Source organism: Lagenorhynchus albirostris, chromosome 3, assembly GCF_949774975.1.
Source record: "Lagenorhynchus albirostris chromosome 3, mLagAlb1.1, whole genome shotgun sequence".
NCBI classification, from domain to species: Eukaryota; Metazoa; Chordata; class Mammalia; order Artiodactyla; family Delphinidae; genus Lagenorhynchus; species Lagenorhynchus albirostris.
The window spans coordinates 75,195,297-75,222,046 of record NC_083097.1 but is presented as its reverse complement, the minus strand read 5'-3'; the positions used below and the strand labels follow the sequence as shown (position 1 = coordinate 75,222,046).

Here is a 26,750-nt window from a genome sequence, read left to right as displayed (position 1 = left end):
TTTGCTTTGGTCATAGATGCCAGAGAATGAGTAGAAGTTTTGAACATGAACTACCTCATATAACAACCATAAGAGATAGCTAATCGCTAAGCAAAGTTGCATACATGTTTACATATTTGAAGGAAATAATTTGGAGAACAGTTCAACTACTAGGTAAAGAACTATTATTATAATTAAATTTCACCATCATTAATACCTAAACTTGAACTGAGCTTCACTATCATTATAACTAAACCTTTCAGGTCTGTCAATCAGGGTTCAGTCAGAGCAACAGACTACTAGGTGATATATATGCTGCAGTGTGTGTGTGTGTGTGTGTGTGTGTGTGTGTGTGTGTGTGTGGTGTACATTAATTACAATATATTGTCTTTATTATCAGTGATTATGTTCTATAAAGTCTCTGAGAACACTGAATTAGTGAATACTGAATCATCACTCCTAGGGAAAATACAGGGTTAGGTTCCTGCAAGCTTCTGGTCACATTTTCATCGACCTATCAATATATAACTTTGTTTTATGAGTGTTTCAGTTTAAAGACGCCTTATTTAATATATATTGTTGATTCACTAACATTGAATTCACAGTCAACAGCACTGTAACTCATGCCCTAGTGGGACTTATTTTCTCCATAAGACACATCACTGTCTTAACACTTCAGCACTATACTTGGACGCCATTTCAGAGAACAAAATCACCAACAAAAGCACAAAAATGTGAAAAACATGGCACTAAATAGTCTGCGAAAAGGACACTTGTTTACAGTACAAGAACTGGAACAAGAAGGCGAAGCATGGCCTTGTTTCACCTTAGTTAGGAATGTGTGTGTTGAGCAACTCAAATTTTTTATCACGTTGCACATGTGCATATCCACAAATGACCACAAAAGCACCATGAGTATTGATTTGGGAGTTTACAAATAAATTTTAATAAGTATGTGAATTCAGAAATATGGAATTCTCAAATAATGAGGATTGACTATATATAGTAAAGGATTTATTACAGAGATTTGACCTGGGATTTGATCAGAGCTGGTTACGCAGTCTCTATAAGAATGTCGACTTGGCAAGCGATGCTGGAGCTGAGTCTACAGAGCAGACGTTGTTAAGGGAAGATGTTATGTAAAGGGGTGGAGAGCAAGAATGAGCTGGAACCCATAAGCATGAGCTGGAGCCCATGAAGATGGACTTAAACCCATGGCAGTTCTTGTGGCTTCTGTCCTTGGTGGTGTGGGTGTCCTGTAGAAGCCAGTGCCCTTTGTCCTGGTAACCACTGCCTTGTGCCACCAAGTGAACCAGCAGATAAACAACATGTGTGAGCTTGAAATTGTTGCTGCTTGACTTTAACTCTCCAAATTTCCCACAGAAGTCTCCCTTTTGTACCATTCTAACTAGAGACACACAGATTGAAAAGGAATTCTGGGAAATGTAGTTCAACCTAGCCAAATTGCCACATTACAGAGCCTCCACAGTTCACCCCTTGTCAACTTGGCACTCATATACATCTCCTTAAACCAGAAAATCTCCAAACAAAGACATTAATGAAGTCTTGCTTCCACCTAACATGATACAACTATCCCGTGTACAATCGAAAACACACTAAAAAGGAGGATACAAAGCTCATTTTTTGTCCTTGGCTGATAGTTCATTCTTCTCATCTTTGGTATCCTGTAGTTTAAATACTGAGAGATAAAGCTAATTACTATTGACACATCTTACATGAGATGTTAAGGGAATAAGAGAGAAGAAAACAAAAATATTTAGTATATATATTCATATCAAAATGAGGAAATACTCATAACTATTACATTCCTTATTTTTGCAACTGGTCATGTAGTTGTAGCTGGTATGTGTAACTACCTTCATTCCATATTCTCTTTGCTTTCAGCAAACGCCTCAACTGGTCATGGTCTCTTGCCTGGTGGGATGACCTGTATCTTCATTTCTGAAGGGTCAGGGCTGTTAGCAGTCCTGCCTGACTTACATTATTGTAGTTTTCTATTGACACGAATCACAGAAAACATTAACAGATGACCTAGAGAATTTCCTGCACTACAAACACTCCTATTTACCCCCATTGTGTAGTAGCAACTCAATTTTTCCTTAGTAATCAGGATCAATCACCCTAGCCAATATAGTAACAATCTCTGTTGCTTGTTAATCCAGTGGTATAAGGATTCCAAAGTGGCAAGATGGCAGTTTCAGCTTTCAGTTCAGTGGAATCGTTGCGACACCTCATGGAAGCATTCCTCCGTATGGAACCTTTAGACCAACAGAGCCTAAAGTCATGGGAATGGGAAGCAGTAGTTTTGCTAGTAGATTACTAAGGGTAATGAGAAGAGAATCCAGCCCCATTTCTACTCCTCATTCCTAGATCTGGGAGAAACATCACAGTGTATTAAAGGCTGATGTAGAGCACATAACGCACCTGGGAGGACATTGTCTCAGCTCTACAAGGTGTTGTCACCTAACCAGGCACTGTAACTGTTCAAAAAGTCATTCCACCATTCTGTCAAGCCTGCTGCTTAAGGATAGTGGGGAGCATGGTAATACCAGTGAATGCTGGCAGATCTCAGGCTATTGCTTGTCCTCTTGCTTGCTCCCTCTGATGGAAGCCAGCTGCCATGTTGTGAGCTGCTCATGCAGAGGCCTATGTGGTAAGGAATCGGTGTCTCTGGCTGAGAGCCAGTGAGGATCTGAAGGCTGCCAACAGCCACGAGAGTGACGTTGGAAAAGGATCCCCTCCCAGTTGAGCCTTGAGATGACTGCAACCTCAGCCAACACCTTGACTGTGGCCTTGTGAGAGGCCCTGAGCCAGTCATCCAGCTAAGCCACACTCAGATCCAGGACCCTCAGGTGCTGGGACTGATAAATGTGTTTTGTTTTAAGCTGTGAATTTTGGAGACGACTTGTTCCACAGCAGTAGATAATTAATACAACAGGCTTACGTCAACTCTGGTGGTCGCTCAAGCCTAAGCAGAAAGAAACCTTAACTTTTTTTGAGACTAAAGCTTTGTAAGGTTCTTCTTTTCTCTGATACCTTAGGGTTTAAGAGCAACTCTTTCAAAAAAAGGCATTAAAATGCTCTTTGAAGACAATTTATTTCTACCCTTTCTCTTCTACTACCTCATTAGACTTTGTGGTACAGTTTACCAAAGATAAGATATTGTTTCTTCTTTATCACACTCATTTGATCCTATACTAAGTTGTTAGCTCTTCTCTGAGCTCATACTTAAGCTTATACTATTCAGCTCTTCTCTGACCAAATTTTTCGTAGAACAGAACTTGCTACTTTCTGTAACCTTCTATTTCCTGTGGGTGTTTATTCCAACAAATTTGGCTTAAATCAAAAGGAGATTTCATGTACACTCCGCAGCATACACAGTTGTCCCCCACTTTATGAAAGCTTACTTTATGCCACTTCACTTTTATGAAAGACCTGCATTAGTACCTGTTTTCATTAACAGAAGGAAATCCAAAGAGGATTTTTGCTTTCAGGAAGAAAGGTGAAAGCAAAAATAGCATTCAGCATTTGTTTTCAGGGAGCCGTTATAGAGGCAGCAAGTACCCTGAGCTGCAAGAGTGGCACCACTTTGGGAACTACACTCTGCATCTCAACATCAAGTTGCCATAGCTTAACTGTGCATGTAAACCTCTGTGCCTTATCTCGATTTATTTTGGGTATCCACTAGCAAGAGTGCCCTAAGGTAGTTGCTTCTTCACTTTACATCATTTTGGCTTATGAAAGGTTTCACAGGAGTTACTCTACTTTCAGATAGTAGGGGAAACCTGCATCCATTTATTCCTCAAATATTTATTGAGCAATTATTATGTTCCAGATGCTGTTCTGGAAGCTGGGGACATAGCAGTGAACAATAGCTTATAATGACTTTTTTCCCCCAAAAAAACTGTTTCCTGGCCCTCTGCCAGTGGGTAGTTTGCTCCTTTTGAATCTGGCATCAACACTAGGTTGCATCAATTGAGAGAACAGTTAGGGCCAGTACCCCCAGCATTTTCCATACCTACTTATAAAAATTGAACAGGTTTTCAATCAAAATCAGCGATTTCCCTCAAAGAGTCCTAAAAAAATGTTGAACATTTTTTATGACATGATCAACATTATTATGACGTGATAAAAATGGAATTTTAAAGAAGATTAATTTAGTAAATGAATAAAAAACAGGAGCAAGAAGCTGGAGGCAGTAGACTCAGCAGGATGTGACAATAAAGCCAGTATATGTGGTTGATGGTGTGAATTGGAGTGGTGGCAGTGGGAACAGAGAGGATAGGAGAGCTGTAACAAATATGACTTGGGAAGAATCTACACTCCTTGATGATAAACAGATTGAATGTGGAAGCTAAGGGGAGGGAGAAGACAATGATAAGCTCCGATGAAAAGTAACTGGGATAATGAAAATGTCATTACCAGAAGTACAGGGGAGCTGGAAGGGGAAATCAATTATGGGCAAGAAATGATGAAATTGTTTTATGACCTACTTAATTGAGATAATGATAGTTGAGGTGATGGCAGGAAATTCAAGTAGAAATGGCAAATGTTGTTTAAGTACCTTTGAAAGACTTGAAATTCTCTGATTAATAACCCTGTTACTATAATTTAAACTGCTAAGATTATTTGAAATTTTCTATGTGTACTGACCACAGGTTAGTAATGGATGTCCAGACTCTCTGTTCAATTTAGTGAAGGCTTTTTTTCCCCAGATTTCTAAATTACGAAGTTTTTTTTCTTGTTATACTTTGCTTTTTATCTTTTGACTAGACGTTTCATGGTCAAAGCAATGAAATTACCTGTAAAAATACATACTCATTTAATATTGAATTTTTTCCTTTATTACTAAATGTTTCCCTTTACCCCCAAAATAGATCTAATGCTCATAAAAGCTCTATTTTATGAATATTGTTTACCTGTGCATATATATTTTAAAAGCAGGTATAATAAAATTTTTTAATTGTACTTAAAATACACTGATAATTATTTTCAGTACAGTCACATTATTTTTAATTTTCTTTTGAAAGCAAATGTAACTTGACAACTCCACACTTAAGAATTGTCAGCATTATATCTTATATTGTACTTAAAATGAAGTCTGACTTTTCAGTTATTATAACATATAGTGATCGGTGGATATTTGAGGGATCTTGAATACGTGCCAAGTGACTGGTTCCCCCACTTCTTTATTTTAATAGTATTTCGTACTAGTGAAAATCGGCGCATTGAAAACATGTTATTCAGAGAAACATATAATAGGTTAATAGGATATATGTTTATTGTATAGCCCACATTTTGGTTGTTTATGTTTATTATAAAATGGCAACAGCAAATATCTGCCTCACTTATAGAAATGTTATGAAATGTTACAAGGACAATTTTTTAGTATCTGGAGGGATATTTTAAGTTCATCAAGAGGAAGGCACTGTGAAAATGTAATGTGGCACTACATATTCTCATTAGTCATTTTAGAATTTAAAACTGTCATTTATTTAAAAGCGATTATTGATTATTTTAATCCTGTAGAAATGGAAAAAGCATTTGCAGAAATATTTTCCCTTCCATTTTCTTGCCTCCTATTCTATTTTTAAACAACAAATAACTTAGTTATTCACGTTTTCCTATGTTCTCTGTGACATGGGTAAGGGTCACAAAACCATAGTCACAGAAAGACAGAAAATATAATGGAGAAATCAAAAGGAAAACTAATAGTCAAAAGAAAAATGTTCAGTAGGACATAGAAATCAAGAGACAAAGCTGAAAGAAACTAGGGTAGCAGTAAAGATGAAATTAGAAATGATCTTATGTGATGTGTTGCTTCCCCAAAATAGCAAATATAATTTTTAACTGTGTATGAGCAGACATTCTTCTGGGTGAAAGGAAAGCAAAATATAAATGTTTGAAAGCAGACAAGGTTATAGAGCACTGATATCTTCTGACTTCTTACAAGTCTGGACACAGCTTGCTTCGGCTGGCCTATGACTGACAGTCCACTCTTTGCCAGGTGGGTTCTAACTGGGCCTAGGTGTGGATAAGTACTGCTGCTCAGGCCCACATACTTTCAGCCCCGTCCAAATGTGCTCCCTCCCTGCCTGTCTGGGTATATGCTTTCGGTCTGCATGCATTCATTCAACAAGAATTCAGTGTGGACCAGACATTGCTGCAGATGCCAGGGACATAGCAGTGAATTACAGCAGATAATGGTCCCAACGTGGAGCTTACATTCTAGTAGGAGATACAGACAGTAATAAACAAGATAAGTAAGGCGAGTATATGTGTAGTATGTTAGATAGTGGTCATTGGTAGGAGAAATAGAAAACAAAAGAAAGGACCTGAAGTGTGTGTATGATGAGGGACAGATTCAAATTTTTAGGAAGGTGGCCAGGGAAGGCCTCTCTGAGAAGATGACACTTCTAGGACATTCCTTCTAGTCCTGATCTTCTCCTGTTTCCCACTGGTAAAGACAGTACATATTTGCCTATCTGACTTTAGAGATCCTTTTCCTAGACTTCAGGGTATCTACTTAGGTCTGAAATCTTCGCCCTTATGTTCTCCCTGCAGTCTCTTGTTCTGGGTTCTTGAAAACCTGACCTTCTCATCGGATCCACTCTACCAGTCCTCTAAGGTTTATGGTAACCGTAAAGCATAGTCACCAGAAAGTTATTAAAGTTATTCCACTCTTCCTTAAGCAACACGTACAGAAAAGTATAACATTTGTATGGCACTCTGGACATAAGCAACCTTGACATAAGAGAAGGTTGCTTATGTCCAGAATTGAATGGACAGAGCCCCTCCTGGCTGACCTGAAGGGTGAGAGGATGAGTATTTTCACATACCTGTGACCCTTTTGTACCAGGCACACAGGATGGAAAGCTCTTTCCATCTACCATTAAGGAAATACATGAACCTAGACTCATTAAAACTATGCGGTCTAGATCTCTGATTCCTGTCAATATATTCCCTCCCCAAACTTGTATCCATCTCAGTTTTTCTTGCCTTTGTCATGGCTTGAGATAGCTTTTTCTTTTTTATTTCAGCTTACTTAGAACACTTGATGTAAATCTGTGTAAAATTTAGAAAATTAACAGTATAAATGGTTAAAAAAAAGAAGAAAAGAAAAAGGGGGAAAAAAAGAACCAAGGTAGATATCTTAGGAGATAAGAATTAAACTTGAAAACTTACTGTATTTAGATGATCCTGTCTTATTCTGGATATAGAAAGGGGCCATTAATGGAACCCTAATTTTTCTTTGCTTAAATAATCCAGACTGACTGTTTACACTGACTAAAATACTGAATATTTGCTAAATATTCACTTCACTTCATTGCTGAAAACATATCTTGAGGAAATGACACTAAGGAGTTATATCTTTTCTTTATTAGTGAATAATCACTTCCTTCTAAAGATACCAATGAAAAATGTTTCATTCAGAATGTGTAGACAAATTGAGTTGTCTAGTATGTTTTTAGACATAGCTCAAATTAATTAGGTAATTGAAAATCTATACTTTGCCTTGTAAACAGACTTTAAAATTCAAGACATCTTAGCATATATGATACTGTACCACTTTTGACTACATGTACTGCTCAAGAATTCTAGCACTCCTCTTTCTTCCATTCAAAGGGTATACATTCTAATTCTTTAAGTGGTGTTTTCATTAACTAAATAGCACTTTTCAGGCAGTTTTTGTTCATTACTGTAGCTGTTAGTCATAGGTTAGTCTCCCTATTCATTGTTCTGTGCTACCTTATAATTATTAGTTAATATCAGGGATGAGTGTTCTGAAAGTTGACCACTAGAAATTCTTGTGTTTTCAGCGAATTATTCATTGTAATTAGCTGGAATCAGGCACTTTGGGGAAATAACTGATCAAATACCCATTTAAAATAATCTAACTATACGAATGATATTTATGTAGATCACCAATATTTGCCCTGATTATATATATATACTTAATCAGGTCCAATATTATCCTGTGATTTTTGACTTTTCCAGTTTTCCAGTAATCACAGTGAAAAGTAGTCTCACTCCAGAAATCTCACTTTAAAAAAAAATTAAAAATAGCCACCATGTTTTTTACAGCTTTCTGAACCAATTTGTGAAAAATTCGTCAAAGAATTTGGCAGTAAAGGTGGCAACTCTCCTTTTACTGAGCTAACTTTTCCCTTTAAAGATAAAAAGTTTTTAATTATTTTGGAATGCTTTTGGATAAATAACCAAATAATATGAATTTATATTTGTACTTGAAAATTGTTTAAGTTATGCGTTAATTTGTGAGAGATATTATTTTTACGGTCCCCATAGCAGTGTCTCATGGCTCTTAGTGCTATGTCCCTAGTTGTTAGAAAAGTAAGTCGGGACCAGTGATACCTAAGACAGAGATCTTCATTCTTTTTAAACAGATATTAAGTATTGATCTCCCCTTCCATGGCTGTCTGTGCTTCACTTGTCCTCTTTTTCTCCTTTCCTCTGTCAGCTGTCTGGGTCAGTGCTCTGGATGGCTCTCCCTGGGTCTGTATATTGCTCTCCGACTCTCCCTCTGTCATCTCGTTTAGTCTCTATGTGTGGTTCTTTTCTTATAATTTTTGTCTTCTGTGTCTCCCTGGCTTCATTGTCCCCCACCTAGAGACTCTTTGTCCTGCAGCCTATGGAATCACATCTCCCCCAGCCCACCATCTCTGCCTGCCCCTCCTGACCTGTGTGGTTTGCCTGGGTCCACTGCCCTTCACTTCTCTTTGACCAGCCGTGTGATACGTGCCTCCCATCTACACCCTCCCTGCCTGCTCTGTCTTGTCACAGACAGACATCAAGTCACCAGCGATAAATCTGTCTGCTGGCAAAAATACCCCCAAAACATACCCCTTCAGAGAAACTGCATTGCTTTCTAGTAGTGATTCAGAACTTCTAAACTAAATATTCTGTGTTACTGAAATGAAAATGCAAAGAGAACATTAAGCACCATAGATAGGTCAAGTATTTACCATTTGTAAAATCCTAAGATGTTCTAAGTTGATTATCAGCACTTTAAAGCAGGGGTATATTTTTAAAAGATTTTGTCTCATCATAGTTCTTAAAATATAGTCCTTCTTTAAAGGAAAATAGTTTTATTTAATGAAAAATATTTTAAAGATAATTTGATCAATGACTTCAGCTTTTAGGTATTGACATTGGTCTAACTGATATATGATGTCTAAATATTCTTTGAGAACTGGTACTAGTATTTCCATTCATATTATCTCTATCATAATATCCCCTTCAACCATACATATTTCACCCCAAGTATTCAATATGTTATACCAATAAATAAAGAAATCATGTACCAGCTAGTTTATGCATGTTTTGAATAATCTCATGGTACAATACTTGACAAAATTCAGTTATTTTGCATAATTTCTTAATTTCTAAAGTACTATAGAAGTTACTTGTTTAAAATTTTGGGCAAATAAACATATATATCATTTTAAGCTTTGTATAGCAATGATCTTTATAAGTGAGACTTTTGTAAGAGACCCTAAATGGAAATTTTCTAATAACTTTCTAAAATCAGTATTGGCTTAGAGATTCTTTTGTTTTTAGCTAGTTTCAGACATTTTAAAAGAGCAAAGTGAAGTTTTTACTTTTAATTTCCTTTTAATAAATTGCCTTCAAAGAAATTGAGTCTTCTTTCCATTTTAATTTGTGTGGCAAAGTAGCCACACCTTTCCTGCTTAGTTTCCAGAAGAATAGTGATTAAATTTAAAATAAGACATTGTTAATTTAAGGCCACAGATACAAGTGATTAAATATAACCAATATGTGGGAAAGCTATTTGTGGAACTAGATGATATGCAGGTTGAATTTTATAGTAAAAAGTATAGTTTTCCATAACCATTGTAGTTTAGATTTTTATAGCACTTCTCTTTTGAAGGAATAATCCCTCAGCATTACTTGGTTTTGCTTTTCTTCAGAAATAATATCAAGCATATAAAATCAACACTGGCAGCAAAGCTTAAATTTTAGAAAATCCAAATTTAATTATTTTTACCAATTGATTAGTTGTTGACTTAATTAATTTCCCCTGAAATTAGAGCCTAATCCCATGTCTTACTTCAAACTTGAGTTATTCTTGATTCTCTTTTCTTAGTAAGAAACTAACTGTAAATATTTATTCCTTAATTGTACAAAGATTTATTGAGTACTTAATATGTACTAGGCACTAGTTTAGACTCTAAAGATTGCTAGAGGGGCTTCCCTAGTGGTGCAGTGGTTGAGAATCCGCCTACCAATGCAGGGGACACGGGTTCGAGCCCTGGTCCGGGAAGATCCCACATGCCGCGGAGCAGCTAAACCCGTGCGCCACAACTACTGAGCCTGCGCTCTAGAGCCCGCGAGCCACAACTACTGAAGCCCGCGTGCCTAGAGCCCATGCTCCGCAACAAGAGATGCCACCACAGTGAGAAGCCCGCACACTGCAACAAAGAGTAGCCCCCGCTCTCTGCAACTAGAGAAAGCCCACATACAGCAACAAAGACCCAATGCAGCCAAAAATAAAATAAATAAATAAGATTGCTAGATATCACTCTTGCCTCTCAAGGAACTCACAGTCTCCTAGGAAAAAAGTCTTTTATCCATTGCAGAGATTCTCTTGGTTCCTAATCACAGGTTGATCGTTGAAATAGGTGAGGTGAAGAGGAAAGTTAAGGACTTATGAACTCCTTCAGGACCCAAATGTAACTCTTAGTTCACTAACAGCTCACTTTATTAAATGGTACCCCACTACTATCTAAGAGCTAGTGCATCTTCTCAAAGTGTCCACCTTCCTTCCCTACTATTATAAGACCCTGACTTTTTACTCTAGCTATACGTTTCAAATGAATGTGTTACTTGTCATTTCAAACTCTTTAATGGTATTAAGTCAGCATTTATGAAGAAGAGCTTTGGATTTAACATGACTGTGAGAAATTTGTATCCTCCTAAATGTGTGGAGAATTAATTCTATAATATGGCCAGACGAAGATCTACAGTCATACTCTGTATAAAATGAGGATAATGCTAGTACAGTCTTATTGGGTTATGGTCAGAATTAAGTGAAATAATCCATACGGGACTGTTAAAATAGTACCTGGCATATGGTTACAACTCAGTGAATACAGGTGGTCCTTGCTTTGCACCGTTCTAATATACACAAATTTCAGTTACCATAGTTTAGTTAAATAACACCAAACCCCCCAAAACAAGGTTCAAAATTTCAGTTACCACAATATATTAACTATTAGTAATTGCATTAAGTACAACTGTCTATGTAAATAAACAGATGCACATCATGATCAATGACCAATTATATCCCTTTTTTCAAAATCTGTCACTGACCAAACACTGCATATCTGTTATTCAGTTCATACATAGTAGCACTGTCTGTATTTATAAAAATGGATGGTCAGGGGGCTTCCCTGGTGGCGCAGTGGTTGAGAGTCCGCCTGCCGAGGCAGGGGACACGGGTTCATGCCCCGGTCCGGGAAGATCCCACATGCCGCAGAGCGGCTAGGCCTGTGAGCCATGGCCGCTGAGCCTGCGCGTCCGAAGCCTGTGCTCTGCAACGGGAGAGGCCACAACAGTGAGAGGCCAGCGTACCGCAAAAAAAAAAAAAAAAAAGGATGGTCAGAAGAGAGATCCGGCCAACAAAGATGAAAGTGAAGCAAACACATGAAATGCTGGAAGTGAAATTGGAAAGCACTGTGACGAAAAGATGAAGATGTCCCAGAGGAAGTGATACTGGCAAAAAAAACACTTCACATCAAATGAACTCTCAGAGATATTTCATGACATTGGAAGCTTGAAGGGTAAAATGTTGGAAGCTGATCCACACTTAGGAGTGTGAAAGTTAGCCAAGGCATAGAAAAGATTTGTTTGAACTGTATCATAAGTTGTATGACAAGAAAGCAAGCACTATTCAAGCTACTCTTAATAAGTTTTTTACAAAGAAATAAAGCATCTTAATTCTCATTGTTTCTAATTTTTTAAAGATGAAGTATAATGTACTAAGTACAATTAGTCTTACTCTTTTTTTCATTCCCCGACCCTATTCATTTTTAGCTGACAGTAAGAAGACTTTTAACGTTTTGACCAAAAAAAGGTCATGGAACAACCGTAGTTTTTTTTCATTGATTATTATGATCACTTTGCCTGATTTCAGCTTGTATGGTTCTCTGTATAGTCCCACACTACTGTGCAAAGCAAGAACTTCCTGTTATTATTATTAGAAATTATTTTACCCAACAATCAAGTACCATAGTTTTAGAGAAATTGTTCTTTGCTTTTCAATATTTGAGAGTTAAAAACTTTCTGTCATTTCTCTCCTGCTTCTTTCTATTTTCTAGATTATCTAAGTCCTGATTTTAGTTATGTCGCGTCATGAGTCTCAGAGCCTCCCAGTACATCTTCTATAGAAGTACGGTCTTTAAACTCCTCAATTTTCCTATGCTTCAGCATTCTCCCTATTTCACTCTTCCAATTTACTTAAATTCCACACTGACCCTTTCCCTTTCACTCTCCTTCCTGCTAGTGTCCTATTCTTCCACACTCTCCCTGAAAGCCTATTGGCTCTTTCACACATTGTCTTCCTTTCAAATGACCCCTGCCCTAGAACATATCCTTATGAGAAACTTCTATAAATTCATCAGTTTCTTCCTTGTGTTTCATCTACTTTTCTGTCAATCATAAAAGACAAGTGTCATTCTTGAATTTAAATTACTACAAGAAATTCTACCACCCTATTTGTTTTACTTCAGTTCATAGTTTCGTAGAGAGATTCCAGGGACATTCACAGAGGCCCCAAACTTAATGATGGTAATGGCACCAAAATCAACTAATTTGGAATCTCCTTCACAAAAAATAATTCTCACAGCACCTAAAAGAATTGCATCCTATAAACAAAAATTCTGTTCTACTTCTCATTTACTTCTCTGAGCCCATGTCACATCCTAAATTACTGGTTTCATTGGTCGTAAGCTGTCATTTCTGTTAGGTGTATTTTACTGTGCAGTGTAATAGAAAACTTTTTCACTAAACAAGTTGTGTATCTCCTGCTTAAAAGTGTAAGCAGAGTACAAATTTGAATGCAGAAGACGGTGACTGTGCCCTGACTAGAGTAATCAATGCAAGAACATCCTTAAAGCTTTTCTTCTGTAACAAGGGCAAACTCAGCTAAAAAGTTTGTTTAAATCCTGCTTGGCATAACAAGAACCGTTCAACTTTATCTACTTGTGACTATCTTTGAATATACCTGACTCATCACCATAATGCCTTTCAACTCAACCTTGCTCAACTCAACCACTCTTCCTGCCTTATACAGATATCGTAAATCTTTAAGGCTTCTGGTGAAGGTGGTAGGGTTTTTATACTTAGTATTATTTTATGGCACAGGAAGTTCATTGGTCATGAATATCACAGATCTACAAAATAAAATGGAAAGGTTTTTCTCTCTATACTCTAAAGCTCTTTGTAGTCTGATTATGTGGGTTGTGTCATATTTGTGTCACGAGCTGTGATTTCTAAGCAGCAATTATATCACAACAGAGTCATTTTTTACAATAACAAAAAGAACAGCAACAAAATGAAGTAACAACAACAACAAAAAGTCCTTCATCGTCTTAATCTGAAATTAAGAAAATCAAGGAAATTTTATGTTGGCAATATGCTACATTCTACTTTTTCTCTACGTATTTGATAAGTAAAAGCATGTCGTTATTCACAAATAGCTGTCCTGTCTTATCTCCTTTACAGAACAGTGCTATTTTATGTATTTTGTGAATTTATCTCATAGAGTAATAAATTTTCCAGTGACTACACTGATGTGACTAACTCTTTTTCCAATTTGTTACAACTTTAATGTTCTTACTGTATGTACCTTATCTACACTTACCGAGTTTTCTTAACGGCCTAACTTATCTTCAGTGTCTCACTTTGTCTTTCTTTTAAATTAATTTTTATGGGAGTATAGTTGCTTTACAATGTTGTGTTTCTACTGTACAGCAAGATGAATCAGTTATACAGACACACATAGCCCCTCTTTTTTGGATTGCCTTCCCATTTAGGTCATCACAGTGCATTAAGTAGAGTTCCCTGTGGTATACAGTATGTTCTCATTAGTTATCTGTCTTATACTTAGTAACAATAGTTTATATATGTCAATCCCAATCAACCAGTTCCTCCCACCCCACCCCCTTTCCCCCTTGGTATCCATACATTTGTTCTCTATATCTGTGTCTCTATTTCTGCTTTGCAAATAAGATGATCTATACCATTTTTCCAGAGTCCACATATATGTGTTAATATACGCTACTTGTTTTTCTCTTTCTGACTTACTTCCCTCTGTATGACAGTCTCTAGGTCCATCCACATCTCTACAAATGACCCAATTTCATTCCTTTTTATGGCTGAGTAATATCCCATTGTATACGTGTACCACATCTTCTTTATCCATTCCTCTGTTGATGGACATTTAGGTTGCTTCCATGTCCTGGCTGTTGTAAATAGTGCTGCCGTGAACATTGGGGTGCATGTATCTTTTCGAATTATGGTTTTCTCTGAGTATATGCCCAGTAGTGGGATTGTGGGTCATATGGTAATTCTATTTTTAGTTTTTTAAGGAACCTCCATACTGTTCTCCATAGTGGCTGTATCAATTTACATTTACATTCCCACCAACAGTGCAAGAGGGTGCCCTCTTCTCCACACCCTCTCCAGCATTTACTGTTTCTAGATTTTTTGATGATGGCCATTCTGACTGGTGTGAGGTGATACCTCATTGTAGTTTTGATTTGCATTTCTCTAATTATTAGTGTTGTTGAGCATCCTTTCATGTATTTGTTGGCAATCTGTATATCTTCTTTGGAGAAATGTCTATTTAGGTCTTCTGCCCATTTTTGGATTGGGTTGTTTGTTTTATTGATATTGAGCTGCACGAGTTGCTTGTATATTTTGGAGATTAATCCTTTGTCCATTGATTCATTTGCAAATATTTTCTCCCATTCTGAGGGTTGTCTTTTAGTCTTTATGTTTTCCTTTGCTGTGCAAAAGCTTGGAAGCTTCATTAGGTCCCATTTGTGGGTCCAAAAGGATCTTGCTGTGATTTATGTCATAGAGTGTTCTGCCTATGTTTTCCTCTCAGCGTTTTATAGTGTCTGACCTTACATTTAGGTCTTGAATCCATTTTGAGCTTATTTTTGTGTATGGTATTAGGCAGTGTTCTAATTTCATTCTTTTACATGTAGCTGTCCAGTTTTCCCAGCACCACTTAATGCAGAGGCTGTCTTTTCTCCATTGCATATTCTTGCCTCCTTTATGAAAGATAAGGTGACCATATGTGTGTGGGTTTATCTATGGGCTTTCTATCCTGTTCCATTGATCTATATTTCTGTTTTTGTGCAAGTACCATACTGCCTTGATTACTGTAGCTTTGTAGTATAGTCTGAAGTCAGAGAGACTCATTCCTCCAGCTCTGTGTTTCTTTCTCAAGACTGCTTTGGCTATTCAGGGTCTTTTGTGTTTCCATACAAATTGTGAATTTTTTTGTTCTAGTTCTGTGAAAAATGCCTTTGGTAGTTTGATAGGGATTGCATTGAATCTGTAGATTGCTTTGGGTAGTAGAGTCATTTTCACAATGTTGATTCTTCCAATCCAAGAACATGGTATATCTCTCCATCTCTTTGTATCATCTTTAATTTCTTTCATCAGTGTCTTATAGTTTTCTGCATACAGGTCTTTTGTCTCCTTAGGTAGGTTTATCCTAGGTATTTTATTATTTTTGTTGCAATGGTAAATGGGAGTGTTTCCTTAATTTCTCTTTCAGATTTTTCATCATTAGTGTTTAGGAATGCCAGAGATTTCTGTGCATTAATTTTGTATCCTGCTACTTTACCAAATTCATTTATTACCTCTAGTAGTTTTCTGGTAGCATCTTTAGGATTCTCTATGTATAGTATCATGTCATCTGCAAACAATAATAGCTTTACTTCTTTTCCTATTTGGATTCCTTTTATTTCTTTTTCTTCTCTGATTGCTGTGGCTAAAATTCCAAAACTATGTTGAGTAATAGTGGTGAGAATGGACACCCTTGTCTGGTTCCTGATCTTAGAGGAAATGGTTTCAGTTTTTTTACCATTGAGAATGATGTTGGCTGTGGGTTTGTCATATATGTCCTTTTTTTTTTTTTTTTTTTTTTTGCGGTACGCGGGCCTCTCACTGTTGTGGCCTCTCCCGCCGCGGAGCACAGGCTCCGGATGCGCAGGCCCAACGGCCATGGCTCACTGGCCCAGCCACTCCGCAGCACGTGGGATCCTCCTGGACCGGGGCACGAACCCGCGTCCCCTGCATCAGCAGGCGGACTCCCAACCACTGCGCCACCAGGCAAGCCCCATATATGTCCTTTATTATGTTGAGGTAAGTTCCCTCTATGCCTACTTTCTGGAGGGTTTTTATCATAAATGGGTATTGAATCTTGTTAAAAGATTTCTCTGCATCGATTGAGATGATCGTATGGTTTTCCTCCTTCAGTTTGTTAATATGGTTTATCACATTGCTTGATTTGCATATATTGAAGAATCCTTGCATTCCTGGGATAAACCCCACTTGATCATGGTGTATGATCCTTTTAATGTGCTGTTGGATTCTGTTTGCTAGTATTTGGTTGTGGATTTTTGCATCTATGTTCATCAGTGATATTGGCCTGTAGTTTTCTTTCTTTGTGATGTCTTTGTCTAGTTTTGGTATCAGGGTGATGGTGGCCTCATAGAATGAGTTTGGGAGTATTCTTCCCTCTGCTATATTTTGGAAGCATTTGAGAAGGATAGGCGTTAGCTCTTCTCTAAATGTTTGGTAGAATTCGCCTGTGAAGCCATCTGGTCCTGGGTTTTTGTTTGTTGGAAGATTTTTAATCACAGTTTCAATTTCAGTGCTTGTGATTGGTCTGTTTATATTTTCTATTTCCTCCTGGTTCAGTCTCGGAAGGTTGTGCTTTTCTTAGAATTTGTCCATTTTTTCCAGGTTGTCCATTTTATTGGCATATAGTTGCTTGTAGTGATCTCTAATGATCCTTGGTATTTCTGCAGTGTCCGTTGTTACTTCTCCTTTTGCATTTCTAATCCTATTGATTTAAGTCTTCTCCCTTTTTTTTTTTTTGATGCGTCTGGCTAATGGTTTATCAATTTTGTTTATCTTCTCAAAGAAACAGCTTTTAGTTTTATTGATCTTTGCTATCATTTCCTTCATTTCTTTTTCATTTATTTCTGATCTGATCTTTATGATTTCTTTCCTTCTGCTAACTTTGGGGTTTTTTTGTTCTTCTTTAATTGCTTTAGGTGTAAGGTTAGGTTTTTTCTTTGAGGTGTTATTTGTTTCTTGAGGTAGGATTGTATTGCTATAAACTTCCCTCTTAGAACTGCTCTTGCTACATCCCATAGGTTTTGGGTTGTTGTGTTTTCATTGTCATTTGTTTCTAGGTTTTTCTTATTTCCTCTTTGATTTCTTCAGTGATCTCTTGGTTATTGAGTTATGTGTTGTTTAGCCTCCATGTTTTTGTATTTTTTTACAGATTTTTTTCCTGTAATTGATATCTAATCTCATATCATTGTGGTCAGAAAAGATACTTGATAGATTTCAAGTTTCTTAAATTTACCAAGGCTTGATTTGTGACCCAATATATGATCTATCCTGGGGAACGTTCCATGAGCACTTAAGAAGCAAGTGTATTCTGTTGTTTTTGGATGGAATGTCCTATAAATATCAATTAAATCCATCTTGTTTAATATTTCATTTAAAGCTTGTGTTTCCTTATTTATTTTCATTTTGGGTGATCTGTCCATTGGGGAAAGTGGGGTGATAAAGTCCTCTACTATGATTGTGTTACTGTCATGTCCCCTTTTATGGCTGTTAGCATTTGCCTTATGTATTGAGGTGCTGCTATGTTGGGTGCATAAATATCTACAGTTGTTCTGTCTTCTTGGATTCATCCCTTAATCATTATGTAGTGTCCTTCTTTGTCTCTTGTAATAATCTTTATTTTAAAGTCTATTTTGTCTGATATGAGGATTGCTACTCCAGCTTTCTTTTGATTTCCCTTTGCATGGAATATCTTTTTCCATCCCCTCACTTTCAGTCTGTATGTGTCCCTAGGTCTGAGTGGGTCTCTTGTAGACAGCGTATATACAAGTCATGTTTTTGTATCCATTCAGCCAGTGTATGTCTTTTGGTGGGAGCATTTAATCCATTTATGTTTAAGGTAGTTATCATTATGTATGTGCCTATTACCACTTTCTTAATTGTTTTGGGTTTGTTATAGTAAGTCTTTTCCTTCTCTTGTGTTTCCTGCCTAGAGAAGTTCCTTTAGCATTTGTTGTAAAGCTGGTTTGGTTGTGCTGAATTCTCTTAGTTTTTGGTTGTCAGTAAAGATTTTAATTTCTCCATCAAATCTGAATGAGATCCTTGCTGTGTAGAGTAATCTTGGTTGTAGGTTTTTCCCTTTCATCACTTTAATATGTCCTGCCACTTCCCTCTGGCTTACAGAGTTTCTGCTGAAAGATCAGCTGTTAACCTTATGGGGATTCCCTTGTATGTCATTTGTTGTTTTTCCCTTGCTGCTGTTAATATTTTTTCTTCGTATTTAATTTTTGATAATTTGATATGTGTCTTGGTGTGTTTCTCCTTGGATTTATCCTGTATGGGACTCTTTGCACTTCCTGGACTTGATTGACTATTTCCTTTCCCATATTAGGGAAGTTTTCAGCTATAATCTCTTCAAATATTTTTTCAGTCCCTTTCTTTCTCTCTTCTTCTTCTGGGACCCCTATAATTCGAATGTTGGTGCGTTTAATGTTGTCCCAGAGGTCTCTGAGACTGTCCTCAATTCTTTTCATTCTTTTTTCTTTATTCTGCTCTGTGGCAGTTATTTCCACTATTTTATCTTCCAGGTCACTTATCCGTTCTTCTGCCTCAGTTATTCTGCTATTGATTCCTTCTAGAGAATTTTTAATTTCAATTATTGTGTCGTTCATCATTGTTTGTTTGCCCTTTAGTTCTTCTAGGTCCTTGTTAAACGTTTCTTTTATTTTCTCCATTCTATTTCCAAGATTTTGTTTCATCTTTACTATCATTACTCTGAATTCTCTTTCAGGTATACTGCCTATTTCCTCTTCATTTGTTTGGTCTGGTAGATTTTTACCTTGCTCCTTCATCTCCTGTGTGTTTCTCTGTCTTCTCATTTTGCTTAACTTACTGTGTTTGGTGTCTCCTTTTTGCAGGATGAAGGTTCATAGTTCCCACTGTTTTTGGTGTCTCCCCCCAGTGGGTAAGGTTGTTTCAGTGGCTTGTGTAGGCTTCCTGGTAGAGGGGACTGGTGACTGTGTTCTGGTGGATGAGACTGTATCTTGTCTTTCTGGTGGTCAGGCCCGTGTTCAGTGGTATATTTTGGAGTGTCTGTGACCTTATTATGATTTCAGGCAGCCTCTCTGCTAATGGATGCGGTTGTGTTCCTGTCTTGCTAGTTGTTTGGCATAGGGTGTCCAGCACTGTAGCTTGCTGGTTGTTGAGTGGAGCTGGGTCTTAGCATTGAGATGGAGATCTCAGGGAGAGCTTTCGCCATTTGATATTACATCGAGCCGGGAGATCTCTGGTGGACCAATGTCCTGAACTCGGCTCTCCCACCTCAGAGGCACAGGCCTGCCACCCGGCCTGAGCACCAAGACCCTGTCAGCCACACAGCTCAAAAGAAAAGCGAGAAAAAAAGAAAGAAAGAAAGAAATTAAATTATTAAAATAAATTCTTCTAAAAATTATTAAAAATTAAAAAATTAGAATTTATAAAAAAGGACAAAAAAGGAAAGACGATAGCAACCAAACCAAAAAACAAAGCTACCAATGATAACAAGTGCTAAAAACTATACTAAAAAAAAAAAAAAGACAGAACCCTAGGACAAATGGTAAAAGCAAAGCTATACAGACAAAAATCACACAAAGAAGCATACATATACACACTGACAAAAAGAGAAAAAGAAAAAAAATATATATATATATATATAAAGAAAAAAAGGAAGAGAGCAACCAAATCCGTAAACAAATCTACCAGTGATAATAAACTCTAAATACTAAACTAAGATAAACACCAAACCAGAAACAAATTAGATGCAGAAAGCAAACTCCAAGTCTACAGTTGCTCCCAAAGTCCATTGCCTTAATTTGGGGATGATTCGTTGTCTGTTCAGGTATTCCACAGATGCAGGGTACATCAACTTGATTGTGGAGATTTAATCTGCTGCTCCTGAGGCTGCTGGGAGAGATTTCCCTTTCTCTTCTTTGTTCGCACAGATCCTGGGGTTCAGCTTTGGATTTGGCCCCGTCTCTGTGTGTAGGTCGCCTGAGGGTGTCTGTTCTTTGCTGAGACAGAATGGGGTTAATTAGCTGATTAGGGGTCTGCAGCTAACTCAGGCCAGGGGTGGAGGGAGGGATATGGAACTTGGGGCGAGCCTGCGGTGGCAGAGGCCGGCATGACGTTGCAACAGCCTGAGGTGCACCATGTGTTCCCCTGGGGAAGTTGTCCCTGGATCATGGGACTTGACAGTGGCGGGCTGCACAGGCTCCCGGAGAGGAGGTGTGGATAGTGACCTGTGCTCGCACACAGGCTTCTTGTTGGTGGCTGCAGCAGCAGCCTTAGCTTTTCATGCCCATCTCCAGTGTCCACGCTGATAGCCATGGCTCACGCCCGTCTCTGGAGATCATTTAGATGATGCTCTGAATCCCCTCTCCTCGTGCACCCCGAAACAATGGTCTCTTGCCTCTTAGGCAGTTCCACACTTTTTCCCGGACTCCCTCCCAGCTAGCTGTGGCGCACTAGCCCCCTTCAGGCTGTGTTTACGCAGCCAATCCAAGTCCTCTCCCTGGGACTTGACCTTCAGAGCCTGAGCCTCAGCTCCCAGCCCCCACCCACCCTGGTGGGTGAGCTGACAAGCCTCTCAGGCTGGTGAATGCTGGTCGGCACCAATCCTCTGTGTGGGAATCTCTCCGCTTTGCCCTCTGCACCCCTATTGCTGCGCTCTCCTCCGTGGTTGGAAGCTTCACCCCCGCCACCCCCCATCTTCGCCAGTGAAGGGGCTTCCTAGTGTGTGGAATCTTTTCCTCCTTCACAGCTCCCTCCCAGAGGTGCAGGTCCCATCCCTATTCTTTCGTCTCTGTTGTTTTCTTTTTTCTTTTGCCCTACCAAGGTACGTGGGTGTTTCTTGCCTTTCGGGAAGTCTGAGGTCTTCTGCCAGCGTTCAGTAGGTGTTCTGTAGGAGCTGTTCCACATGTCGATGTATTTCTGATGTATTTGTGGGGAGGAAGGTGATCTCCACATCTTACTCCTCCGCCATCTTAACGGTCTCTCCCCTGTAATTGATTTCTAATCCCATAGCCTTGTGGTCGGAAAAGATGCTTGATACGATTTTAGTTTTCTTAAATCTACCAAGGCTTGATTTGTGACCAAAGATGTGATCTATCCTGGAGAATGTTTCATGTGCACTTGAGAAGAAAGTGTATTCTGCTGCTTTCGGTTGGAATGTCCTATAAATTTCAGTTAAGTCTATCTGGTCTAATGTGTCATTTAAGGCTTTTGCTTCCTTATTAATTTTCTGTCTGGATGATCTATCCATTGGTGTAAGTGGAGTGTTGAAGTCCCCCACTATTATTGTGTTACTGTCGATTTCCCCTTTTATGGCTCTTAGCATTTGCCTTATGTATTGAGGTGCTCCTATGTTGGGTACATAAATACTTACAATTGTTATATCTTCTTCTTGGATTGATCCCTTGATCATTATGTAGTGTCCTTCCTTGTCTCTTGTAATAGTCTTTAAAGTCTATTTTGTCTGATATGAGTATTGCTACTCCAACTTTCTTTTGATTTCCATTTGCATGGAATATCTTTTTCCATCCCCTCACTTTCAGTCTGTATGTATCCCTAGGTCTGAAATGGGTCTCTTGTAGACAACATATGTACGGGTCTTGTTTTTGTAGCCATTCAGCCAATCTATGTCTTTTGGTTGGAGCATTTAATCCATTTACATTTAAGGTAATTATCAATATGTATGTTTCTATTACCATTTTCTTAATTGTTTTGGGTTTGTATTTGTAGGTTTTTTTCTGTTCTTGTGTTTCCTGCCTAGAGAAGTTCCTTTAGCATCTGTTGTAAAGCTGGTTTTGTCGTGCTGAATTGTCTTAGCTTTTGCTTGTCTGTAAAGCTTCTGATTTCTCCATCAAATCTGAATGAGATCCTTGCTGGGTATAGTAATTTTGGTTGTAGGCTTTTCCCTTTCATCACTTTAAATATGTCCTGCCACTCCCTTCTGGCCTGCAGAGTTTCTGCTGAAAAATCAGCTGATAAACTGATGGGGATTCTCTTGTAGTTATTTGTTGCCTTTCCCTTGCTGCTTTTAATTTTTTTTCTTTGTATTTAATTTTTGTTAGTTTGATTAATATATTTCTCAGCGTGTTTCTCCTTGGGTTTATCCTGTATGGGACTCCCTGCACCTCCTGGAGTTGATTGACTATTTCCTTTCACATGTTCGGGAAGTTTTCTACTATAATCCCTTCAAATATTTTCTAAGGCCCTTTTCCTTTCTCTTCTTCTCTGGTACCCCTATAATTCGAATATTGTTGCCTTTAATGTTGTCCCAGAGGTCTCTGAGAGTGTCCTCCTTTCTTTTCATTCTTTTTTCTTTATTCTGCTTTGTGGCAGTTATTTCCACCATTCTATCTTCCAGGTCACTTTTCCGTCCTTCCACCTCAGTTATTCTGCTATTGATTCCTTCTAGTGTATTTTTAATTTCAGTTATTGTGTTGTTCATCACTGATTGTTTGTTCTTTAGTTCTTCTAAGTCCTTGTTAAACATTTCTTGTATCTTCTCAATCTATGCCTCCATTCTAATTCTGAGATCTTGGATCATCTTTACTATCATTACTCTGAATTATTTTTCAAGTAGATTGCCTATTTCCTCTTCATTTATTTGGTCTTGTGGGATTTTACCTTGCTCTTTCGTCTGCAACATATTTCTCTGTCCTCTCATTTTGTCTAACCTACTGTGTTTATGGTCTCATTTCTGCAGGCTGCAGGCTCGTAGTTCCTTTTACTTCTGTTGTCTGCCTGCTGGTGAGTGAGGTTGGTTCAGGGGCTTGTGTAGGCTTCCTGGTGGGAGGGACTGGTGCATCCGCTCTGGTGGGTGGAGCTGCATCTTTTTCCTCTGATGGGCAGGGCCACGTCATGTGGTGTGTTTTCTGGGGTGTCTGTGAGCTAGTTCAACTTTAGGTAGCCTATCCGCTGATGCGTTGGGCTGTGTTGCTGTCTTGCTGGTTGTTTGGCATGAGGTATCCAGCACTGGAGCCTACAGGCAGTTGGGTGGTGCTGTGTCTTGATGTTGATATGGATACCTCAGGAGAGCTCACACTGATTAATATTTCCTGGGCCCAGGAGTTCTCTGGTGGTCCAGCATCCTGGGCTTAGTGCTCCCACCCCAGAGGCCCAGGCCCGATCCCTGGCCAGGGAGCCAAGAGCCTGCAAGCTGCACAGTGCAGCCAGAGGGACAAAAAAAGAAAACAAAACAAACAGACAAACAAAACCCAAGACAAATAGCAAAAGCAAAAACAAAGAGCAGCAACAACACAACACACACACACACAGAAAAAAAAGAGAACAAGCAAACAAAAGAATTCAAAAATGAGGGGCTTCCCTGGTGGCACAGTGGTTAAGAATCCACCTGCCAATGCAGGGGACATGGGTTCGAGCCCTGGTCCAGGAAGATCCCATGTGCCGCGGAGCAACTAAGCCTGTGCGCCACAACTACTGAGCCCACATGCCACAACTACTGAAGACCGCGTGCCTAGAGCCTGTGCTCTGCAACAAGAGAAGACACCACAGTGAGAAGCCCGTGCACCTCAGCAAAGAGTAGCCCCCGCTCGCTGCAACTAGAGAAAGCCCACATGCAGCAACAAAGACCCAATGCAGCCAAAAATAAATAAATAAAAATAATTAGAAAATGAGAACAGTCAGTGAGGAGTAAACTAACAAAAATGAAAAATAAAAACCAAAGCAAACAATAAACCAGAAAGTGAAGAAAACATAAAATATACACATAAAAACAATTTAAAAAGAATAAAATAAAAAACAAAGACCAAAAACAAGAAAAAAACACAAAACAAAAATAAAGTAAAAATAGAAAAATAAAAAATATATATATTAAAAAAAGAAGGGCTTCCCTGGTGGCGCAGTGGTTGAGAGTCCACCTGCCGATGCAGGGGACATGGGTTCGTGCCCCGGTCCAAGAAGATCCCACATGCCACGGAGCGGCTAGGCCCGTGAGCCATGGCTGCTGAGCCTGCGTGTCCGGAGCCTGTGCTCCGCAACGGGAGAGGCCACAACAGTGAGAGGCCTGCGTACCGCAAAAAAATACAAAAGAAAAAATAAAAAGGTTAAAAAATAATAAAAGCAACAACACCAACAAGTGAACAAAATGAAACAAACCCAAAAAAATAATCATCGTAATAAGAATATTTTCCTCGGGCCTGCTCTGTCAGTGTCCTTGCTCCCCCAGTGAACCAGAGCCGGTCCCAACTTCCCCTGGAGGCCTTCCAGTACTTCTAGGTTGGTCTCTGGACCTGCTATGGACTCTGTGGGGCCAGCTCAGACCCTGACCTGACCTAACTCCCCCATGTTCTTGCCCCCAGAGTCCACTGCTGTGAAGGCCAGACCAGTCTCAGCTGTGGGAACACTCATTGTCCATTCAGGTATTCCACAGATGTGGGATTTACCAAGCCGATCTTGGGGATTTAATCCATGGCCTGTGCAGCTGCACAGAAAGATTTCCATTCCTCTTCCTCAGTCGCACCACCCCTGGGGCTCAGCTTTGCTTTTGACCCCGCATCCGCCTGTGCGCCATCCTTAGGCATCTGTTCCTTGCCCAGCTGAGGGAGCAAAAGCCGTGGCTGCTTGGGGCTGGGGTGGGGTCCAGAGGGCACAGTTGGGGTGTGTGTGAGTTGCCTGCAGCAGCAGGGACCAGCAGGCCATTGCAACGGACTGTGGCATGCTCGCTGTGCCAGGAATACCTCCCAGAGACCGTGGAGGCAGGAGCTGGCATGCGGGGGCAGGGGCAGCCCCCCACCACTCACCACTCAACAATGATGCCTTACTTTCCAGGCAGACGACGCTTCCCCTAGGGGCATTTGGAGCCACGCATCCCCTGACACCTGTCCCCTCTGCTGTTCTGCGCAGCCAACAGAGCTCCTCTCCCTGATCTGCTCGCCCAACCCTACACTTTAGCATTCAGCCCCTGCCAGCATCAGTACACTCCCGTCCCAGGCAGGGGAGCCCAGGGCTGATTCCCAAGGAGGCTTTGGGATGGGTGGCGCTCAGGCCCCTGGAGCCCACGTGGGCGTAGGAGACCCTGACCCTAGGGGCAGGCAAGCCCACTCAGATGGGAGCCCCTCCCAGTGCCTGTGGAGGCAGAAGAAGCCAGCAGGTGGGGAGAGGGGTTGTAATGGTGGCCCCGCCCCTTGCGTACCACTCAACAATGACGCCTTGCTTCTATGGTGTCCCGCACTTTTCCCGCAGACTTTCCTGGTTGTGTAGCTCCTTACTCCTGTCCCTTCAGGCTGTCTTTTCACAGCCAACAGCTGTCCCCTCCTGGGTCCGCACTCCAAATCCCACCTTCCAGCACCAAGCCCCACCCTCCACAACTGGCAACTCAGGACTCAGGCTGGAATGCGCAGAGCTGCGGTGTTGACCACTTGTGTAGTTCTTACCTTGTCCTGCCTTCAGAAACTGTCTGCTGCATTCTCCTCTGATCCCCCAAAGGTCCTTTTCTGTCGCAGCTAATTTCCCCACCGAGAGGGAGTTTTTCTGAGTGCAGGGACCTCCTCTCACCTTCAGCTTCCCGCCAGGGGTGCTGATCCCTGTTTTGCTTCCTTTTCTTTTTTTCTTCTTTCTTTCCTCCTACAGGTTATGAGGGGATTTTTCTTGTCCTTTTAGGTGTCCGAAGTCTTCCGCTAATGTTCAGCAGGTGCTCTGTGAGAATTGTTCCATTTGTAGATGTATTCTTGATGTATATGTGAGGAGAGACGAATTCCGTGTCCTTCTATTCTGCCATCTTGAGTCCCCCTGCTCACTTTGCTTTATATAGTTTTCTACTTGAAAATCCACCCAGAGAATGGACAGTTTAATCATTTCAGTGTATTTTGAGGTAGTTTCAGTGAACTAAATTGTTGTGGTGTGTGGTGTTAACTCTCTCACTGTGAGGTGGGGGCATCTTTCCTTACTGGACAGTTATCACCGTTCTCCTGGGTTTCTCACTTTACTTCCTAAACCCAGAGAGGGACTTCCCAGTAACTGATCTCTGGATCTTGTCTCCTGCCTTTGCTTTTTGTCTCCTTGACTAGTGTGGTTCTTGGGGACCTATACCTGCCCTTCTGGTGACAGTGCCTTTACACACTGATGCCTGGTCAATGCTCAGTTACTAGGATACATGTAGAGTGGGAAAAACTATAAAATTGGCACCATCTAGCGGGCCTGGCCCTCTCTGCCTGACTTGTACATTATTCTTAGATCTTCTCTGTTGATCTAATTACATTCAAAAAGTATTTTTTCGAGCCTCCAACAGAGAAATGAAACTCCTCACATAGTCCTGAACAAAGCTGTGTCCTCCATCTGGGGCATGAGCAGCTTTGGGAGAGATGCATTTGGAGAGATGCCGATGCAGG

The 26,750-nt window shown here is 39.8% G+C and overlaps 1 protein-coding gene across 6 annotated transcripts in view; it reads left to right on the top strand.

Annotated features, from left to right (window-relative positions):
* The window catches only part of ARB2A (ARB2 cotranscriptional regulator A), a 428,163-nt gene that overhangs the window by 287,410 nt on the left and 114,003 nt on the right, over nt 1-26,750 (top strand). The gene's annotated exons all lie outside the window — the stretch shown is intronic.